Below are 17460 nucleotides of genomic sequence, written 5' to 3' on the forward strand. Positions count from 1 at the left end.
GTGTACATGTGCGTCTGTATATATATATATATATATATATATATATGTGTGTGTGTGTGTGTATAGATACATATATACATATATAGATATATTTGTATATAATTTACATTTTTTAAATAAATTGAGTGAGGAGCAATGGCATTACACTCTGCTTAACTAACTGTACGGGCATGTGCAGTGTCATTTTTGGATGGTTTGCGCATTGCTAAGCAGTGTGCAAATGGGAGGTGCATTGCTTACATCAGAGACTTAGTGTACCATAAACTGACTCCATCCCACACCTAGCTTTACTCCAGGTCAGGATTATGCTTGCTACACGATGTGACATCTGAACCTGTTTCTGCATGCTGCACTTCACTTAAATTGGCTAAAAATTTTTTAAATAGGTCTTAGATATGCAGCACAATGTGCAAATGTTTAATTAATATGTGAAACAGGTTAATAATAGTATAGTACACACAGAGTCACAGTCTGTAAAACACAACTTATTACTACTTCGCATTCAAAACATCTGGATATCTTGGGATTAGAACCCTGAACACCATCACAAAAGCTAACTGCCTTAGTCTTTTAAGCAAGCCATAGACACTGCTTAACAGAAAGGGAATCATCAGTCACACAATCACCTGCATAAATATGCATATTGCTATTCTTCAGTTACGTAACACATGCAATGTAAGTTCAAATTCTACGTTATTGTCCTGAGACTGTGTGACATACTAACCATGTGAAATGCTCATATAGCACAGATGAGTAACTGTTATGGCAGTTACAAGAGGACAATGCTGTTTTGAGAGGTGCATAATCATGCTAACAGCCTGGAAACTACATGGTTCATAGCCGTGTCAGCTGGGTAACAGCACGAATGCACAATTGTACAGACCCGACACAAGGTCTTTCAGTACATTTGTCTAGAGTACATTATAAGTGTCATTTTACAATTTTTTATTTTATTTTTCTGGTAAGCATGTTTGTGTAATGCGGTGCATAGGGCAAACAAATGTGGAAATTTAAAAAATAAAAAAATATATTAATTTCACATAATCCCTGCTGTTTTCAGATGGCCACAATGTATGTTTATAACATTTATGTATGCGATTTTACCCTTTTAGGGTAATTATATCCATATTTGTGGACTTTTACATCCCCTTCTTTTAGTGTAGACTGCTGTACATGGAAAATTTCCACATATACTACTGACATAGACACGGAGTCTACACAGATGCATTACGGCTTATTGGCTCACACCATCATGTTAATCTGCATAAAATTCAGCTAATTAAGGCAAAATTTCCATTTCATGAAGGGTTCCTTAGCTGCGCATGTTTGCACATGTTTGCGCTTGCGTTCACACTGCTACAGGAGTTTACTGAATATAAAAATGTTTGTGCCTGTGTGTGCATTGCAAAGAGATGCACACATGATACAAAGATTTGTGTTAGCTGTATTGAATATCCCCAAGGAACTTATTCCAGTTATACATAGAATTGTCTTCCAAGTTTTCTGTCCCATTAAGGAAACAGTTTGTTATGACACCCCAATTATTTTCCCAGAACAACGTTTTAATGGAATTGTTTATATTTGTATATAATATATTCTTCATCATTTCTGTTAAGGTTTTAACGTGGTAAAGAAAGTAGTTACAACATGGTCAGTTATGTATCTGGTTCACAAATCATAACTGTCACAAATCATTTTATCTGAGACACAATAGTAATAAATCAAAAGCCTTTCTTTCAGCTTACCAGTGTTATTCAAATTTGCATAATTTATTTTGTCAGAAAAATTATGGTGTATGTTCTTTAAGAAAGAGACGCATGAAAAAAGAGAGACACTGATATTGAAATAAATTACATAAACCAGGTCATGGTTTATGTCATTAACAGTTCAATTGTAGACATAATAGAGCATATAATGCTGTAAATGAGGTCTAATTTTAAAAGAAAAGTACACATTAGCATACTGTTAGAGACATAATATTTTTTCTTAATTTATAGGAATTCAGAAGCAGAGAAAATTACTAAGAGCAGTGTACTGCCTATAGTTTAACTAAATAGGAAACTTCTGTAAGAAGGAATGCTGCAAAGATGTAGTAAAAAATTTAACAAGACCCGGAAGTGGGGAAAAAAACGTAACTCAGAACCAACTATGCAGTTCAGACAAGAACTACATTATATAAATTACAAAATGATGTGCGTGTGTAGTGGGAAAATCAAATAAGATAAATTTGACTGCATGAGGAAATAACTCCCTACAATGCCATGTCTAGGTGATTCTCCCTAAAATAAATACAAACTTGTAGAAACCACCAGAAAGATCTATTGTTTCTTGCAGTGATCCACTAGGAAAAAGTATTGATTTTTTTTTATAACTTTATGTAAAACATGTCATGATAGATTAAATGCAAGTATGATTTGTTGAAGAAAAATAATTTTGCATAAAGAAAGAGTTTTAAGTAAATTGTGTTTTTATATTTTTGTGGCAATTTATCAGCATCATCAGTGCTTGTTAGCCAGAGTAAATAAATGCCATTAGTAAAGAAAAAAATTCAAACTTTCTTATAATACTGTTTTGTTTTTTTTAATAATTTTTTTGTATCTTCAGTAATTTATGTCATTAGATTTTACCCTAATATTCAAAAGTGCCTTTTTCAGTGGAGAGTTTTATCAAAAGTGCATCTTAATTGTGCTAACCACCATGCACAGTGTTCTATAGTGAACAGAACATTTGTGGATTTATCTGGTGGTAGTATATTACTAAAACTATTACAGTTTACTTTGAAAGAAAACTTAATTGCAGTGTTTCCAATGACTTTGACAAAATGATGTGGGTGAAAGGATGATGTCTAACTGTGCATTTTTTTTTTTAGTGGGAGAGAAAGCAGTAGGTGAAACTCTGAAACATATGATAATCCAGTTATCTCTGCTATAAAGTGGTGTAACAAATTTATTGGTGACCATATTTATACTAAACAAAAGGTGCAAAGCACTTACAAAATTGTGTTTTTATTTATCCTTTGTTGACTGGTTTAGCCCGACTAGACTGTGGCATCTGTTCAAGGGAGACTCAAAGTGGTATTTATAATATTAGGGGAAATTTGGCCAGGAATTTTGGGAAGCATCCCCTACTCTGATAGGTGTCATGAGATCTTTTACATCCACCTGAGCTACCACCAACTCAAGCAGACGGACCTCAGATTAACATCTCATTTGAAGACACATTCAGGAATGCAATAGCCCCTCCCCCCCATTCTGCATTGCAGTGCCAACAGTCTATCAGCTTAGTATGTAAATCAGACACTCATTCTTCTGCACCAAAGGCTTGTGTGCTACCTGTTGTGCCACTTACACTGACTGCAGATCATAACTTGAACACTATAAACCATGAATCTTTTACACAGACATGTTTGGAAGAGAACAACAGCATAAAAATATGAAAAACAACTTAAAGAAAGATTAGTACCTTATAAAAGATCTGCAATGGCCACTCACCTGTACTATTAAGGTGTTCTCATTATGTCTGAAGAATTACTAGCAGAGAAGAAACATTGTACCAGTGTATAAATATTTATAACTAAACATCTATTTATGTATATCTGTATCTCTCTATATCCATGTATAATATATATATATATATATATATATATATATATATATATATATAGGTCTACTTTGATTCACTGAAAGCTTATTTCACTGAATTTCAATTTACCCTCAAAAAATCATTGAAAGCTCAAATCACTGAAAACTAATTTCACTGAATCACATTTCACTTAATGTAAGTACTGTTGGACAAATAAAACATATATGCCCTTTTCCCCACTGTAGTGCGATCCTAGAGTTAGTATATATAGTTGGGGGTGCAGCCCTCACAGTGGAAGGTGTGGGGGACATAGCCCTCCATTCACTTAGCTTTTATATTTATGAATTTCACTTCACTGAAAGCTAACAATATAAAACCAAAAGGGGGGCTACAGCCACCACACCCCTCAGTGTGGGGGCTGTGACCCCCCAAACCCACCCAACTATATATACTTACTCCATGATCGCACTACAGTGGGGAAAAGGACATATGCATTTTATTTGCCCAACATTACTTACATTCAGGGAAATGTGATTTAGTGAAATGAGTTTTCAGAGATTTGACCTTTCAGCGATTTGGTGTGAGTGTTTTGAAATTCAGTGAAATGAGTTTTCAGTGAATCAAAGTAGACCCATATATCTATATCTATCTATCTATCTATCTATATATATATATATATATATATATATCTATCTATATGGATTCACTTCAGAAGCTCGAAATACTGAAATCTCGAATTTTCAGTATCTCGAGCCCAAGAAGTGGAATCCACAAAACAACGAAAACTAAAAAACTGTGAAATTCAAAACCTCGAATACCAGAAGTTTTGAATTTTGTGGTTTTACTGCACACACACGCACACATGCACACCATCCACCACACAAACACATACAATCACTCTACTACATGAAAGTAGGGGCGGCACCCCCCACACCCCCCTACGTAAATATTCTCACTCCAAGGTCACAATACATGCAAACACACACAAAACACCACCACACAAAGCTACTTTCTCTTCAAATACACACATCACAGCAACAAAACACACTGACACACATGACAGCCCCTACTCAAACCCCTTAACACACACACACTTACCTGAATACATGACCATAGCAGAACTTTAGAAGCATGAAATTCAAAACCTCCGGTATTCGAGGTTTTAAATTTCACGCTTCTAAACTTTCGCTATTATGTGGATTTGGCTTCTTGGGCACGAGATACTGAAATTCAAGATTTCAGTATTTCGAGCTTCTGACCTGAACACACACATATATATATATATATATATATATATATATGTATATATATATATATGTATATATATATGTATATATATATATATATATGTATATATATATATATATATGTATGTATATATATATATATATATATATATACATACAATAGAACTGGAAATACAGAGAAAGAAACAATTATCTAATAAAAAAGGCCATGTTATATATTTGGAATTTGGTGAAATGTAGTCCCCAGATCTCTTTCTCAATTGATTTCCTTCATTCATTAGTATGACGGGACATTGTAGAATATACACTTTATAAATCTCTCGATCCCTATATATATATATATATATATATATATATATATATATATATGGGTTACCTTCATTTGACTGAAACTCATTTGACTGACAAGTAACACATGCAGTGCACTGTAAGGCAAATAACAGGGATATGTCCTCTTCCCCAGTGTAGTGCAACCTTGGAGTTAGTGTATATTGTTAGGGTGTGTGTGGAGGCACAGCCCCCCACTTAGTTTGGTTTAAATTCTGTACTTTTTGTGTTATATTGTTCTTTAAAACCAAACTTGATGGGGGGCTTCACCCCACACATCCCCCAGTGAGGGGGCTGTGCCCCCCCACACCCCCTAACTATAAATACTAACTCCAGGGTCGCACTACATTGAGGAAGCAGACATATCCCTGTTATTTTGCCTTACAGTGCACTGCAAGTACTAGTTGTCAGTCAGATATGAAGGTGACCCATATATATATATATATATATATATATATATATATATATATATATGTGTGTGTGTGTGTGTGTGTGTACATGTGTCTGTGAATACACACACACACACACACACACACACACACACACACACATCCCTATGGTTACATCGGATTGGATCGAGTGTTGTATAATCCCTGGGTTTGGAAATCTGCCCCTTCCCAGGGGATTGTGTGATCTTGGCATTAGTATATAAAATTAGCAAGGGGTGTGTTTTCTGCAAAACTGTGTTTTACTGTTTACATGCTCTAAGTTCATGCTTGGAGCATGCACTTTGAGCTGTTGACATTGCCAAATGTTAGTGTTTACATTTTGACATTTGCACTGTCGACATTTGAGCATTTCAGTGTATTTCAGTACACACACACACACACACACACACACACACACACACATATATATATATATATATATATATATATATATATATATATATATATGTTTACTATTGAATCTTCAGAGTGGCTGCTATCGACAGGCATGTGGTCAAAAGGCATTTTTCAAATGGGCAGAATGCTGACTCAAAAGACATCGACTACACTACAGCAAATGGGTGGTATAGCTTGATTAGCCGAGTTTGCACTGTGAATGGAGATCGCGGTTCATTGAGGAACAGGGAAGTAACCCATTTCCTCACTGTAGTGTTCAACTTTAAGTACAAGGTTTAGGGTATTGTATTGTTATATAACTTTATTGTTTTAATTTATGTTAATTGAACAGTGTCTTTGATGGGCTGATGTAGTTTTGGAGGCAAAAGTTTTTAATTTAAACTTGGTACTTGTTTTGTATGTTTGTCTGAGGAAGTCTGGTGAATCGACCAGACGAAAAGTGCTTTACATTACCTTTTGTACTGTTTGGAGTTTATTAAAACTTTTATTGGATTCATTACCTCTGGATGTGTTCTTATCCAATTTGTGTTGTCACTGTGTCTGCCTTTGTTCATCCACTGTAGTGCAATCTCAGAGTTGGTATATATAATTTGCAGGGGAGCTTGCTTACATGTACCACTGACTGTGAAATGTCATGCTATTGTAAGCTGCATAACATGGGTGACTGACGTCACCTCCTGCTGTTTTGAATTCAGCAAACTACAGGTGTCGATGCATTCAGTTTCAACCTGGCCGCATTTGTGCCATTCCAGATTCAAGATTTCAGGTCGACCTTGTAACCGGTTGATGTATGCAGTTTCAAGGTTTCAGTAGTAAACCTGTACACACACACACACACACACACACACATATATATATATATATATATATATATATATATATATATATTTATACTTGAATTATGTGCCATAGTACCTTACACATGTCCACTGTCTCTTCTTATGAATTTCAACATCATATAACTAGGGAGCACAAGATTCTCAAGCATTCAGTTTGACCTTTTCAGATGAAGACATTTACATCTGTCATTCTCAGAACAAAATTAGTGATGAAAACTTTGAAACCGACAGTGCATTTGAAATTTGTTTTCTTGATAAAATGTAAAGTACATAGCCTTACCATAGCATGCCCAACCAAGTTATCAAAATTAATATGTAGTTTTGCAGGAAAGGAAGAAAACATATTGGATCAGATGGGCAAAAGGTCTAAATCATCAAACAAATAGAGACTTGGGCTTATAATTTTATTCGTATGCATATATCAAATATTTCACTATATGTGGTAAATACAGAGAAATGCAAAAAGAAAATGCAAGCAAGAGAAGAGAGAGAGAGAGAGAAAACGAGAAAGAAATTAAGTCTTCAAACCTGTTTTAGCTTCATTACGTCTCTCAGCAAAAACTAGCTTGGAGATGTGATTGCAGATATGAAATGTTACAGGAAGATTAGTTTTATAGGACAGAATCTGGAATAATCTCTGTATAAAATGGTAGTTCCTTCCCCTTTTATGAGAAACAAATGGAATGAATAACGTATGTATTACTACAAAGATGTGTACATGTTCACAGATTCTGGCCCCAATTCCTGTATAAATGACTACTTACACAGAAAGCAGCCTGTGAGCAGGTGTTTTGGAATCTAGTTGCTGTAGTATGCCTGTTTATAGACAGGCCTTACACCAAAGTAAGTCACACTGAGAGCGAGTATTTCAGAATCAGGGCAAACGTAACACTGAGAACAAGTATTTTGAAATCTGGCCCATTATCTTTACCCACTGAAGGAAGGATAATCTTCTCATGTTTGAACATGAGCAATACCATGTGTGTCAGCGATGCATTACTGACAGGTAATGCAGGAATTGCATGTCAGTGCTACAAATTGGGAGTATGGGCTATTGGTCAGTAGAGGCTAGCCTTCATAAAAACCCACCTTAGTCAATAAAAAATAAAAACTAATTTTGGAAACTGAGGGGGAAATTGAGTGTGATCATGGTCTCTCATTCTAAGATTTAAATAAATATATAGTCAACTAGATTTACATAAAATATGACTAGCAATCTCTCTGTCTCTCTCACTCTCTCTTTTTATAAATATACGCATGCATATATGTGTGTTTGTGTGTATATATTTGTGTACATATAAATATATATATGTATGGATTCACTTTAGAAGCTCGAAATACTGAAATATCGAAATTCAGTATTTCAAGCCCATAAAGTGGAATCCTGAAAAGAGCGAAACCTCAGAAGCACGAAATTCAAAACCTCGAATATCGGAGGTTTTGAATTAGTGCTTCTGGTGTTTCGCTCTGGTTATGGATTCAGATGAGTGTTGCTGTGTTAAGGGTTTTGGGTAGGGGCTGTGGTGTGTGTTAGTGTGTTTTGTTGCTATGATGTATGTGTGCGAGGGGAATGTAGCTAGTGTGGTGGTGTTTTCTGTGTTTTTTTGTGTAGTGCGACCCCGGAATTAGAATATTTAAGTAGGGGGCGTGGGGGGCACAGCCCCCCCACATTGGGGGTGCAGGGGGGCTTGGGGCTTGCCCCCCTCGTTTTATGTAGTACAGAGCTTGTGTGTGTGTGTGTGTGGGGGGGGGGAGGAAGGTGTGTGTTTGTGGAGAATAGAAGTGGTAATTCAAAATCTCTGATATGCGATATCCAATAATTTAATAAAGGTGTTTGAAAAAAAAAAATCCAAATTTATCTAACTCATCCATAAGCAACTATCTACCCACCAAAAAAAGTCCTTTTCAATCCTATCATCAGACAGTAGCAAGACAGAAATGGTAACATGCCAAAGTGCTTGGGGTTACCATTGAGGAAATCCTAAAATACAATTACCACATAAAACAAACTGAAAAGAAATCCCATCAAAAATTGGGAACTCACTATAGAGCAAAACCTTACCTAACAGAGCAGGCTAGGGTAAGCATTGTCTCATTTCTTCTTATCTATACATTCCTATATGCAGCACCCGAACTTATCAATTGGCAGTCTAATTGACTCTCCTTATTTAACCAGTACTATAATAAAGTTGCAAAATTTGCTGCCAGCAATTATTATAGGACACATTACTGCCCCACACTAAAGTGACTTCAGTGGCTAGAATTAAGACGCTATTTAACCTGTTCACAGCTTGTCACGATACATATGACCCAGACAAATGCCCAAGTCTAAGCAGTATTCTCCAACTCCCCAGTCCCAAAAGATCAGTATGCTCATCTGACAAGATATTCTGCTAGAGACTCCCTATACTCCTCCTGTCTCTCTAAAATCTGGAATTCCATACCGCTCTCTCGTAGAGTATTAGAAAACAATAAGTCTTTCAAACTACACTTAAAGGATCACCTAAGAAATACTTGGCTATGCTCTTGCACCTCTCCTGGTATAATCTAAATGTCTGTCTCTCAGACTCTTTCTCTGGGCCTCTCTACTCACTAAACGTCTCTCGTACTCCACCTGGTATAACCACAATCTGCTTTTCTGCTTTTTTTTTTTTTTTACTTCAAAGTACCTCTTTCACTTACTGTTAATTTCACAATTTACACTTTTTTTTCTCCCATAAACATTAAGTTTTGAAACAAATTTAATTATGTCTTTCATAAATAATCTGTTTTCATTTTGCTGTCCTCAAATGTAACGCTCCATGACATTTTTATTCTACTGAGTACTATTTCCATATCAAGTGTAAACACTCTTTATCAAACTGTGACTAATGTATAACAACCTAAAATGTATTTATGCTTAGAGTAGTTTGCTTCATGCACTCATTCTTATTGCTGTATGACATGCAACAAAACTGACAGTTTTGACTTCCATTATCAGGGTAGTTTTATGAGTGAGTTTCAGATGACAGAATTTAGATTACTAGCAAGAGGTTCTCCGGTTTGATCCTTGGCTGGGGTGCCTTCTGTGTGGAATCTGCATATCCTCCATGTGGTCGCGTGGGTTTCCTCTGGGTGCTCCGGTTTCCTCCCACATCTCAAAGACATGCTGTAGGTGGATTGGACACTCTAAATTGGCCCTAGGCGTGAGTGCGTCCCTTCTGTGGAAGGTTGGGCGCCGGGCTAGCAACTCGACACTGTAAAAACTCCACTGCCAATTATGAGCGGACAGGTGATCCGCTGTGGTGACCCCTAACTGGGAAAAGCCAAAGAAGAAGAAGTCTAAAATGTGTTATCTGTTGCTTTACTGTTTACACATTTTATTGTTGAGCTTTTTTTCCCAGAGCCTCCACTAAAAACAGGTAGTCATTTACCCAGTCAGACCATCCTGGTAAACAAATACAATAAATAAACAAACAAGTATATCTTGATTACTGATTTCTTTATTTCTACATGCAACATCTGGTGACATTCTGGAATAAGGAAATCATGAATGTTTTTTCACTTCCAGTCTTAAATGCATTTAAGATGAAAAGGCATTTGTCGTATTTCTATTGTGAATTTCAGAGTCTAGAATGCAACTTCCAGTATCCTATAAACTAAAAGAACTAGAAAGATGGTACAAGAAGAAAATAAAATGGAAGGATTTTATATTTTGCAGTGCATTGGATACTCCTCAGAATATTATTCAAGTAAACTCTCCCTTTATACTGAGCTATAACCAAGATATGTTTTTTTTTTATTTATCCCATCTGTTGTGGTGACAGGAATGATATAGCTTGAGTCTGCAGTTGGTATAGCAATGTTTGTCTTACTATCCAGCCTTGATTATGGAAATTGTGATTCAAATGTCAAATGCTGATGGATTCAGGAAGCCGTTGCAGGGGTAGCCATCCTTCCATTCAGTGCTATATAACATACCATTTTCAAAACTGATAATGCTAGACATTGGAACATCCTCTGCCTGCACACCGGCACCATGCTCTTCAAGTGTCATCATGGGATTACTGTAAATAAAATAGACTTGGGAGCTCATTTTGCTGGGCTTTTGCTTCTTTGTTAAAGCTGAAGAGTTATAAATACTCTGTAGCCTCTTCACACCTTTGATATGGACAGGATGTGGTTCCTCTTTACATCTGACTGTGTCTTCATACTTCTTTGCTTGTTTTAGTTGCCTGCCAAAAAAAAAGATCAAGATACCATTTATTAGAAAAGGTCAAATAATGCAGCTGAGTATAAATATTTATAACACACAGATAATGGCAAGTTTGTTTTCTGAAGTAAAAAAAAAATATATATATATATATATATATATATATATATATATATATATATATGGGTTCACTACATATGACTGAAAGTTTATATGACTGAAGCTCATTTCACTGAGACCAAATGACTGCAAACCCATTTGACCGAAAACCCATATGACTGAAAACTCATTTGACCGAAAAGCAGCACTGGCAGGTATATGCCCTGTTCCCCACTGTAGTGTGACCCTGGAGTGAGAATATAAAGTTAGGGGGGGTGGGGGGTGAAGTCCCCCACATAATTGCAGTTTATGCACTATTACATACATGTGTATCCATGAAAAATGCATTAAAACATCTAACATCATTAAAAACTAGTTGCAAAATGTGGGAGGGCTATGCCCCCATACCCCCCCCTAACTTTATATTCTCACTCCAGGGTCGTACTACAGTGGCGAACATGACATATACCTGCCAGTGCTGTTTTTCGGTCAAATTAATTTTCGGTCAAATGGGTTTTCATTCATTTGGTCTCAGTCAAATGGGCTTCAGTCATATGAACTTTCGGTCATATGTAGTGAACCCATATATATATATATATATATATATATATATATATATATATATATATATATATATATATATATATATATATATATATATATATATATATATATATACACATACATATACATATACAGGGCTTCTAGTTTAAGTGATGATCACAGATATTGAAAACCTTCTAGTTTAGTGGGTGATACAGAGAAGTAACTTAAAGAAGTTACATTCACGTAATTATTCTGTGCCTTCCAAAGATCTGAAAGGATGGCGCAGTGGTACAATGGTAGTGTTGTCGCCTCACAGCAAGAGGTTCTCTGGTTTGATTCTCAGCTGCGGTGCCTTCTGTTCTTCGTCTGCATGTCCTCCCTGTGTTTGTGTGGGTTTCCTCTGGGTGCTTCAGTTTCCTCCCACGTTTCAAAGACATGCGTCTGGAGCATTTCTCCCTGGGCCTCCTCTGAAAATTGGCTTTGTTCCAAGCCAGACTTTCCCAGTAAACAAATGTTAAATGTATATATAAATAAATACATAAATAAATAAAATCTAACCTCATAATTAAAACTGTTACTTATGAATATATAACATTTGCAACAGTACATTTCTCAAATGTGTTTAACTATACCTCTGATGTACCCCTGACTGCACTTGAAACAGTTCATTGAGTAAGTTCACTGACTTCTTTATAGTTAAATCTGCCTCACAGTATATACATTCATAATAGGGAATTTATGGAACCACATATAAAGTTTGTATCGAGAAAGTCGTACATCAATAGCATGTTCTAAGTGGATATATTCAGCTCAATGATATTTTCATTTGTTAACTGGGTGACTAAGATGGTCCCAGGATCCTTTTCAGTCATGACCTAAGACATAGGGAAGTCACAAGCATACACAGTATGTACAGATGCACTTACAGTGTGTAAAGATAATGCATATCCAGTGCATTTGCAGTAGGCATACATGATCACATAGTTATACACAAATTCAAAAACACGTTAAACTTTCAGCTGTATATATTACACACTGTGGATGTTGAGTTCTAAATTTTGACCCACAGGACAGTTATAAACAATAACAACATCAAAGTAAAGCAAGTTTGGTAATAGAGTTATTAACTCCCAAACTAGATGGGTTGCTGTTACGCTATACCTTAAGTACAGTTCAAAACTTAAGGGACATGTTCTGGAGTAAACATTAGTATTCTTACCTTAAAGGCCTTCAAGAAAAAAAAAACACTTACAGTCCATTTTTATGTGATAAGTTGATTTTGTTTCAATTCACATTTAAGATTTTACCAGGTCTGAATCATACCAAGAAGTTAAAAAAAAACAAACAAATAAAAAACAAATCTGTGTCTTTGTGTGTGCACATGTGTGTGCATGCACACATGTATGATATAATGTATATAATTGTGGACAACTTAGACTGACTCACACATGATCATCATCATTAGTCAATTGCTCCATTTTTAAAAAATAATCCCAAAGACACAATCTATTGAAAATTACGCAATACATTACTACATACCATGTTAGCATGCAGTAGCTGACAAGAAAAATATACTCAGACATGTAAGGAAAGGATCATATGTACAGAAGCACAGCTATTAACCAATGTAATTTCAGAGTGCTGTATGATCCAAGGCATTCCACAGAAAGGTGAAGGGTAACCTCCTGGATGGCATGCATTCTCCTCAATGGGTAAAATTGTACCACTTTTGGCAGGTGTAGACATTTTATGTCTACATGAGACTGCTCTTTAATGAGATGGTCCATGTCAGCACATTGATCCAGTCCAGAATGCCTAAGTAAACACTTAACATTTTTATGCCAGCCTTCTACAAGATTCTGTGTCATTGATAATTCAGCTATGTGCACAGCATGCATAGAACAAAAAACGAGTTGAAACACAAGAAACAACTGTGGTAGTTATATTGTTTGGATTACAAACTAGTGCAGTTATACCTCAGTATAGTATTGTTCAAAATGGGACACCAGCTCCAGTGCAACTTGTGGCAAAAGTGCAGTTAGCTACTAGAATGCCCCTGGAATGTCCTGTAGTGCATGAAATGTCAGTGCCATCACTTGTTTCGCTGCCCCACTGAAGTTCGCACCAGTCCTGTACAATGATACTATTGTTATTATTTGCACCTATCTCCAAATATTTTGTGTAAAATGAAAGAAGCAGCCTAGCATGTTAGATGCAGGAAAAATCAGTAATAAACTCTTGATTGTCATGGGCTATAAATTACAATTGTTTGAGTCATCATTCAGAACACTCTCTCACCTAAGAAGGCCTGATAGCTCCCCATTAAATTAATGTCTATCTTACTGCGAGATGGCATTAGGCATACAATAAAAGGGAAACTGTCAGTGGTTACATACTCATGTATGGCATGCATTTGGCATGAAGTCTTACCTTTCAGCAGGTAGGTGCCATGCCCAAACCAGAGAGGGCATATTGACAGGTCTTGCACCCCTTGACAGGTCCCACTCACTGATAAGTATATTGGATGTGCAGTCTAGTCTAATCTAACACACAGCAATGCAGATGTACTTCACATCACAGATGTCATTCATGCAGATGGATGTCCTGCAAGACAAAAGGCCAGACCCTGTCTTATATATTCCAGTTTCCTTCTACTGGAAATTACCATTGCAACTTAGCCCAGGGTCCCTGCCAATGCAGTACTGACCATCTCACAAGGACAATCGTGGGATGCCTTCACCTTGCAGTGCACAGTCTCCATTGCCCATTTGTTTACCTGGGATGCATGCAGTAAATGCTGATGTCTGCTCTTGAGCAACTCCTCTCTCATTGGCATATGAGTAGAGGTATAGCACATCCCTTGCATTTGTCAATGAGCTTCTGTTTACACTCTTCAGTACGTTTTGCCCTATTCATCCCTCTCATGAATGTGTAACTGTCCCACAGCATTCAAGAGATCCTTTTCATGCCAGGAAGTTACATACTCATAGCCTACACCTATTATTCCAGGAGCATCCATGATGTACAAGCAAGATGTATCACCTTGCATCATCAGTTGATCAACCATGTGCAACTAATTTTATTGCTTGCAATGTGATTGAATTTTCATGTTGGATTCACTTACTCTTTTAGCAGTTTATAGTGTATTTTTGTATGAGATTGCACATGGTGGCATAATGTACACTGAAGTGTGATAGCAGAGTCTCTATATTTTAAGTAGCAAGGGTACAATCTGGCTTGCAAAAAATACTGTTTTTTATGTGGACTAGGGTGACTTTCAGTCGCATGGTTTCATTACAATGAATATCTGAATAGTTGATCTAGTGCAAATCAGTTTTTCAGCATAGACATTTATCCACAAAAAATTAGAACTATCTGGAACTGGAAAAGAAATCCAAGCAAAGAACAAACAACTGATAAGGAAGCCAAATACCACAGCAAATAAATCCAGCAATGGTAGAAACCACTTCAATTCGCAGTTGTTGTAGAAACAAACAATTCTTTATTGGCAAAACCACTGCAATTCATGGTTAAGAGCTTTCATTCAAACATAGACTTATTCAGAACCATGAAAACTCCTCTAAACACTGAATTTAAGAGCTGAGAGAAGTAAAACCACACCCTCAAAAACTGCCAAGTAACAGACAGGCTGAACAAAGCCTAAGAAAATTCTTAAAGATGTACAGACACAAAAAAAAAAAAAAAAAAAAAACACTTTCACATTAAACCAAGTAAAAATGGCTAAAAATAAATTTAGAATGTCAAAAAATGCAGAAAGCCATTACTGCTGTAAAATTTTACTCAAATTATGTTGGCTTTTCATTTAAGTTCATTAACAATGGAAATATAGTCAATCATTCCAGGTGGATTTGCTGTGTCTAAAGCCAGCTGCCGATACATCTCATGATGTAGAAGTCTGTTTTCCCAATCTCCAGCAAAGGCACCTGCTTCCACCTGTTCAAGCCCCAAAAAAGTGAACTCATGGATGTCTGTTTTATTGTCGATTCATTTACTAGTTATATGCCTAAATACATGAAAAATCTCCAGTTCCCTACAAAGGGTTACTTTGAAGAATGCTGGAAGGAACGAAACTTCACAGCCAGAGCTCTGTTTTTAACCAGATTTACCGTATACAATGAGATTTCCAAAAGTTTTTTTTTTTAAATTGAATAGTTTTAGGGCCTTTATTAGCATTTTGGGGTGCTCCCAGCAAATGTCAAGTTGGGGGCCCCTAGACACTTCCAGTCCAAGTATCACCCTGTCACTGCCACCCCTTCTAAGCAATCTTTTAGTTTATGCTGCAAACTTTTAGTAGTAGCCCACACAGACAGACCTGTAGCTACAAAATTCTTACAATACAACAGACATATGTTCATAGGTTCATAGATTAGTACTAAGCTAACTGCCCTTGCGAGCCATTTTAAGCCTAGCCAATTATCCCTTGTGAGACTCAAACCCTGCACCATGTGCTTACAAGGCAAACACCTTAACCATTAGGCCACCCTCCCAACCCATGTACCACACACACACATATAACTTCCAGTCCTCCCCTCTGATTCATCCCTCTTGGGCTCCCCATACCATGCACATTATTTTTTTCTCCCTTTCTCACATTTGGCTTACCCTTCAGCTTTTTCAAGAAGCCATACTGTTCTATATATTTTAAAATGCATTTTAAAGTTTTTTTTCTTTTTACACCCAAAGATGGCTTGAACAGAAATTATGATTAAGGAAAGCTGTTCAGCTTTAGTTTTCCTTGCAGTCTTTCAGCACACCTTTCCTGACTAAGACAGCACAGTGATAATCATGTAGGAAATAACTCAAGTAAGCCAAGGCCCAAGAAGGCATTGGTATACAGATGGTCTGGGATGCATTTTAGAGAATTTTCTCAGCCTTTTAATCCAATTGTGGCCTAAACAAAAGTCATGAGAAAGAAAAGGATTTCGTTTTTTTTTTTTTTTTTTTTTTTTTAAGGAAGACATAAGTTGTACCCAAAGCTTAATGTTCAAAACTGACAAAATAGTAGCTCACAATAAACTAGCAGTCATCAAACAGCTCCAAGGGTAAGTCACTTTTATTTACCTCATTGAGGAGTAATGCATACCTGTCACTGTCACCGATTTCACAACCCTTCTCTGACTTAGCTCATATGTTTGCTTTATCCTTCGTAAAAAGTTTGATTTGCTGGTAAATCATTCAGGATTACAAACGGTCAATAAATCAAGATATCAGAGTGTTATACTTATCGTCCAAACGTACATGTTGATGCAAAAAGTGTTATTCTGTTAACTTTTTAAGTGAATTAGAGTAATATTTAAAATGTGCTCCTGATTCTGATTCTTTATTCTGCTATAAGCATTGCACTGAACTCTTAAGCAAAGAAGTTGAAAGTTATAATATCTGGTGTTCTGACAGTATTTATGAAACTCCCTGAAAGAAAAAAACATCCGTGAGGATTGGAAGCATTAGCTTTTCTTAAAATCCAAAGTGTGCATTGATATAAGTCACTCTGGACAGCTGATCTCTCTTGTGCTTACCTTGCTCATGTTAACTATCAACTTTAACCTAAAGGGTCATATCGCAGCCTTGTTCAGGTTAAAAAAACATAATCAGGAAACAAATACATAGGTTCATAGGTGTTTACTAGGCTAACGATCACAATGGCCTTTTTAAGCCTAGCCATGCATCCCAAATCTCTGACAAGTTTTGATATCCTTGATAAGTGTAAGCATGGGCCTGGGAGGTGAACCATTTACAGGTAACCTGTTTGTATTAGAGATGTA

Source organism: Protopterus annectens, chromosome 14.part0, assembly GCF_019279795.1.
Source record: "Protopterus annectens isolate FY-2018-M chromosome 14.part0, PAN1.0, whole genome shotgun sequence".
In the NCBI taxonomy this organism is placed as follows: domain Eukaryota; kingdom Metazoa; phylum Chordata; order Ceratodontiformes; family Protopteridae; genus Protopterus; species Protopterus annectens.